Below are 6,397 nucleotides of genomic sequence, written 5' to 3'. Positions count from 1 at the left end.
AACATACATCACAATTAAATATACCTTGTAATATTAATACTGGACTTTCAACCATCGCATTATTTCATAATTACATATTATTACTACAGATAATATGTGAACTTCATTATTCTTGTGTTGACGATAATAATAATTGGCAATCTCAAGAAAACTCCTTAACAGTGTATGTTTCCTTAGTTTTAATACAAAAATCCTTCTGAGATAGAATTTGACTTACTTTGTGCCGAGCACTCTATACTTACTTTTCATTAATAAAAACTTACCATAATCACTCTTACACGCATTACAAAGCAGCTTGATTTGTTTCGTTAACATACATAAATGCACTGCACTCCAGAGTGATTTATTTAATACACATTGGAGACCAGTACATGACATAGCATTGTGATTTATTTAAGCTCTACATGCAATAACGCTATTTATTTCAGGTACTGTTGCAGAGCAGAGCAGATATCTCGTTGTGTAGGTAATGTTTCATTTTTGAGCCGTGTCAAGCAATTCGTTGATTTGTTAGAGCATAGAACGTTCGTCTGTTTCTGTGTAATTTCAAAGCATTATCAGTAACTTGACTTGTATTTAGCATAGTACAGTAAACGCTGCAAAATATTGATTGCTGCTGGGTAAGTTATGGGGTATCATGATTCATATATAATTAGTTCTCATGATTAAATCATTAATTATTAAAGTCGAGGAAAACACTGCAAATTACTGTTTCCAGTCTAACGTAATAAAATTCACATAATAAAGAGTGAGTAATTTATGCAATACTAATCCTAGCATATGAATATCACACGTTAGAGCGGAGAATTGCAGTCATGAATAAGGTTTCGTGCGAACAGGTATCAGGTATCAGGTAATATTTAGAGAGTAGCATAGTCACACTGCAATTAGCACTTTCCACAGAAAGGTTATACAGTCGCACATAAACGTTACACAGAAATGCTACAAATTCCTCACATAATTACACACTCCGTGTGCTTTTCTTCCCCCACTGTCCATTAAATGATTCCTGGGACCTACACATCCCCTCAATTATAAGCTGCTTTACTTCCTTCTTTCCAAATGAAGGCTCCATCTCACTCTTCCCCTGTATAACTGTGACTCTACCGGCCTCTGACCACCTGCATTTCGTCTTTTGACCCTGCAGAGTACTCATCTCACACCCTGTATTCGTGTCAGTTTCTCTCGAAACTCGCCTCTGTCCCAGTCCTCCACCTAGAAAATGTTTTCAGGGCCCCACAGTACATCAACCTCACAGTTTTCAAGACTACACATATCGCTCTCTCATAGATCTTAATCGTTATTTCTGTCAATGTATTTTGATGTGTTTTAATTGTTCCTTTAAAAGGCTGAAGATGGACATAATGGCTGAAGAAGAACACCCAAATATTTGAAGGATTGAATTTAAAAAAGTTACTTTCAAATGAAACTTTTTGAGAATTAAAGTGCATCCTTAACTTACCTGCTCCTATATCGTAAATTGTAGAGCATTAACTTACGAGTCAAAGAGTTGCACCAGATCCAAATAAAATTACTGCTAATGGGTCAACACCTGGTGAACCAGCCAGCCTGGGTGTAATTTTGACTCAGCATATTCCAACCATTTTACAGTCAATCTCTGCCCAGTGAACATCACAAATCATATCTAATGTAACCAGCCATGGTTAAAAATTCAAGTTTGTCTAACTCCGACCATTACCTTTAGTTAATTTATATAGTAACTACTCTCAGTAAGTATCAGCAAGGTAAAGTTAGCTTAAATGTACACAATTCTGCGCGCTCGTCCCAGTTTCGTTGTCTTCTTTGGCCGTATCTCCACATATTCATCTTTATGAGTACTCTGCAGTTCACACTTACGTGCTTGATTTATGAAGTAATAAATTAAATTTGTGAAAGTAGATTTAATTTGTTGTACCTTTTGTATCAGGCATTCATTTTGCTTGTCTCGATTTAGGTTGATTTACAAATAACCTACAGTTAATATGTCATAATTCTTGTTAAGTTATTTGTAGAAATGAAATGTTAATCGTTTCCCAAGATTTCTAGTTTCTTAAGAAAAATTAATTTTTGATAGTTAGTATGTTTTGTACTTTAATTTTTAAATATAAATATCAACTTATTTATTCTTTTCGTCGAACCACCTTCAGACTACTTCTCTACTGTTCCATTCTCTAATAGCGCGTGGGAAAAATGAACATCTAAATCTTTCCATGCGAGGACTGGTTCCTATATTGTGATGGTCATTACTGCCTCTGTAGGTGGGAGTCATCAAAATGTTTTCGCATTCTGAGGAGAAAGGAAGTGATTAAAATTTCGTGAAAAGATCTCGTCGCAACATGATTGCCACACTAACCCCCATGTCATTTCCGCGCCATTCTCCCCCGTACTTTGCAATAATACAGAACAAGCTGCTCTTCTTTGAACTTTTTCGATGTTCTCCGTCAGTTCTATCTTGTAAGGACGCCATATGATGATGCGAAATAGGGCCAGTCTCTTTACTAGATTTGGTGATTCTTCTACGAATAGAGCTCAAAAAGTACGCTTCACATTATTATGCCAGGCCACATAGCTTTTATCGAATGGCTCACTACCCTTCATTGCAAGACGAGTATATTACACTGTTTTTCACCATCGTCACCAAGTCTCTGCAAACAACGGTCGGAACATTCTTCCAGTGGTTCAATTCCTTGACGATAGAAATCTGCTTCTTGGACACGGATCTATTCGAGAACCACTGGATGAATGTTCTCATCGTTGAGAAATCTCATTCACTCCAGGTAATCTTTAAGATTGCCGAAAAGATGGAAATTACATCGTGCAAGGTGTGGATGGTATGGCGGAGGCTTCCAAACCACCCATGGAAAACGTCGAAACAGCGCTCATGTTGGGCCTTACGTATGGGTTGTTGCACCAATCGTAATGTCCCGCGTACTTCCACTTTGGAGTACGTTTCCAGTTGCCATGCCATTCCGTTCACTCACTGCGATGCACATGTTACCCGTGCTGCAGCAGAATGTTGCGATGGATATCCAGAATTGTTCTCCCTTCCAACAATGCGACACACTTTTTGCGCATTGGTCTCAGCAAAGGCTGACGTATATAACTTATTGTCTAAAGAAACTTCTCAGACAAAAAAAACAATATTTTGTTCATCTCCCCCACGATTTGTCGCGCGGGGTAGCCACGCAGCCTGAGGCGCCTGGGTTCGCGCGGCTCCCCCTGTCGGAGGTTTGAGTCCTCCCTCTGGCATGGGGGTGTGTGTTAGTTTAAGTTAGATTAAGTAGTGCGTCAGCCTAGGGACCGATGACCTCCAAAATTTGGTTCCCTTAGGAACCTACCACCACAGTGTCATAGTTCCAGTTTTAATTGCTCATAATAGTAAGTGCTAGGTATTTACTTGCATGGACAACGTTTAAATTAGTGTGATTCAGCGTATAACCAAAATTTAATGTATTCGTTTTGTTACTCGTGTGCAGGAAGTCCCGGTTTTTATTGTGTACAGTCGAGTGCCACTTTTCGGACCATACAGATGTCTTATCTAAATTATTTCGCTAGCAGTTTTTAACTTTTGATGACACTACTGGACGACGACATCATCTAGGAGGACTGCTCAGATTATCTCCTACATCGTCTATACAAGAGGGTTGTCCAGAAAGTAAGTTCAGATCGGTCGCGAAATGGAAACCACTGGGATAATCCGGTAAAGCTTTGCACAGATGTGTTGGGCAGTATACCCGTCTATTGTGTCGCGTCGCTCTCTTCAGTTTTGAGTGAACAGTGAGCACGTAAAGATATGTAGGGAATAGCGTCTGCCTGGTTAGAGATACCGCCTGTGTCATGCAGCCCACATAGCACAACTGTCGATCAGTTGCTTCTTAATGCCAATTCTGGGCCGCACATTGCAGGGGAGATGAATACCCTCCTGCAGTATTTTCGATGAGAAGTGTTTGATCACCCACAACACAGTCACCCCTGAGTCTCTCTCGCAAGAAACGCTGGCTATGAAGACAAAATTTTTCCCTGTGGATTGAGCTGCAGACCAGTGCAGATAACTGGTCGAAAGTACAAGCAGCTGCTTTCTGTTACGAGGATATTGGAAAGTTGATACAACACTAAGACAAAACTCGAAGTTGGAGCGGCGACTGTGTAGAGAAGTAGGTGGAAGGTGTACCTAACTGTTGAAAATAAAACATTTCTGGTTTTCACTGCGGTTTCCATTTCGCGACCAATCGGAACTTTCTTTCTGGACAACCCTCGTATATATTAGGAATAGCACAGGTCCTGTAACAGTTCCAGCTACTGATCACGAGTGCGGCACTTAGCTCTGCCTTGCTCAAAAAATCAGTACTGCCTTTCATGTTCCGTTAACTGCGAGTGTGTAAATTGTCGAAAATTTGAAGACAAACGTCTGTACTGTCATCGGGATAATAATTCGATTGCCAAACAACGCGCACTGAAGTCCGATATTTTTACGCTCAAGAGGAATTTAGTGCAGAAGGTGAGGGTTTTCGATGGACAAGTAGTGATTAGTCTGGCTGTTCAAATGGCCAAAAAGGTGACACCAAACCTCATCATTTGTAAGATGTAGTATCGGATTAAGTTCGCCATCTACAACCACCTTAAGAAATCAGTCGCAACACTCCACCTTCCTTTCTTGACGAGCCGCAAGTAAAGCCTGAACAGTACAGATCTAATCACTTTACAGTCATAAATTTTGGGCCTGTTATCCGGAGATGATAAATAGGTCGTTCTGTACTCCTTACGTAAAAATCTGACTCCAAAGGTCTGTGGCGGATAATGTACTGACGTCCTTCCTACTTGAATGTTGAGCTTCATAAGGTTCCCTTTCTGTGCAGCGTCCGTGGAATATAAAATTATAAAGAATGTAGCAACCAGTCGCGGAAACATAATTTATTTATCTTGTAGCAAATCGATCACGACTGATATCAATCATCATCGCTGCATTTCTCTAACCATTACATGAGACATAAGTACTGTCCTTGGCAGATTTCTATCATATCAGTCTAAATCGATTTGCAACTAGATAATTATGATTTTCCTTCCTACTTGTTGCCGGCCGGGGTGGCCGAGCGGTTCTAGGCGCTACAGTCTGGAACCGCGCGACCACTACGGTCGCAGGTTCGAATCCTGCCTCGTGCATGGATGTGTGTGATGTCCTTAGGTTAGTTCGGTTTAAGTACTTCTAAGTTCTAGAGGACTGATGATCTCAACAGTTAAGTCCCATAGTGCTCAGAGCCATTTAAGCCTTCCTACTTGTTGTTCAAACGTAGGAGCATAATTGTGTGTGTGTGTGTGTGTGTGTGTGTGTGTGTTTGATGTAAGTAATGATCAACGGATCAACTTGAATACATACTGCGACAGCAACTTTTAGATTTTTAATTCTTTATAAATTAGGAGTTAATTAACTTTTAACTGTTCATGCCTTTGTGTTATGATGCCACGTCAACTAGCACCGTTTAACCACACTGTGGACAGATATACAGACTAACCAGTTCCTTTACATAGATTTGTTAATATCTTGAGCCGTGGCGCAGTCGACCTGGCTTCAATGGTTGTCTTGGTTCGATACCTCGCACTAAATAGAAACTCTGATTACTAGAGGAACCTTGGCGTGGCTAGCTTTAAAAGGCCAAGCACGGTGGCACTGAGGTGAAAGTGAGACCGCAGAGTGACCTCTTGCTTGCGGAGAGAAGAGGTGGAGCCAACGTACAACTAGCCTGACGCGGCGGGCTGTGTGTTGTGTCCTGTATAGACCGGTGTCGTACGTGGCGGTGTTGGGTTCTACCAGGCTGAACGAAGTACACCACGTCTTAGTGGTTTGTACGACGTGCAAGTTAGCTTGGCTGAGTTCCAAGTGTGGATCGCGCTTTCGGCAAATACAGCTGCTGTAGGCATCGTTCCAGATAAAGCTTTTGGTAAAAGTTATTGCCGGTAGTGTGTGGAACGCAGTCAGCTTTGGAAGGGTCTCTAACTGTGTCTAATGTATAAGGGAATGGAATTACAGCTCTAGTGACGAAGGACGCAGTGAGAGTTTTGTTACTGGCAAGCACTACCCTGCTCGAAAAATATGTATTAAAGTAAAACTGTGTGAAGTTGGCCACCCTTGTTATAAGACATAGATTTAGTTTCAGTGTTCGCGTAATTTAAAAAGCGCAGTGCTCCAAGCGATTTAGGTGGTTTGACTTATATTTGCTAGCTTATTTTGTTAATTAACTAGTCTAGTTCCATCTCTTGTTCAGTCATAAATGTCCTTGGTAACTCAAATTCCTTGGTAAAACGTGATGATTTCAGTGTTAAAAATATATTAATGCTGCCTAGTAATTGTAAGTGTGAATAGTTGTGTTGCAGGAGCTATTACTATGTGCTGAAGTTTTAT

Source organism: Schistocerca nitens, chromosome 7, assembly GCF_023898315.1.
Source record: "Schistocerca nitens isolate TAMUIC-IGC-003100 chromosome 7, iqSchNite1.1, whole genome shotgun sequence".
Taxonomy (NCBI): Eukaryota; Metazoa; Arthropoda; class Insecta; order Orthoptera; family Acrididae; genus Schistocerca; species Schistocerca nitens.
The sequence above is the reverse complement of the archived record's forward strand: the minus strand, read 5'-3'. Positions refer to the sequence as shown.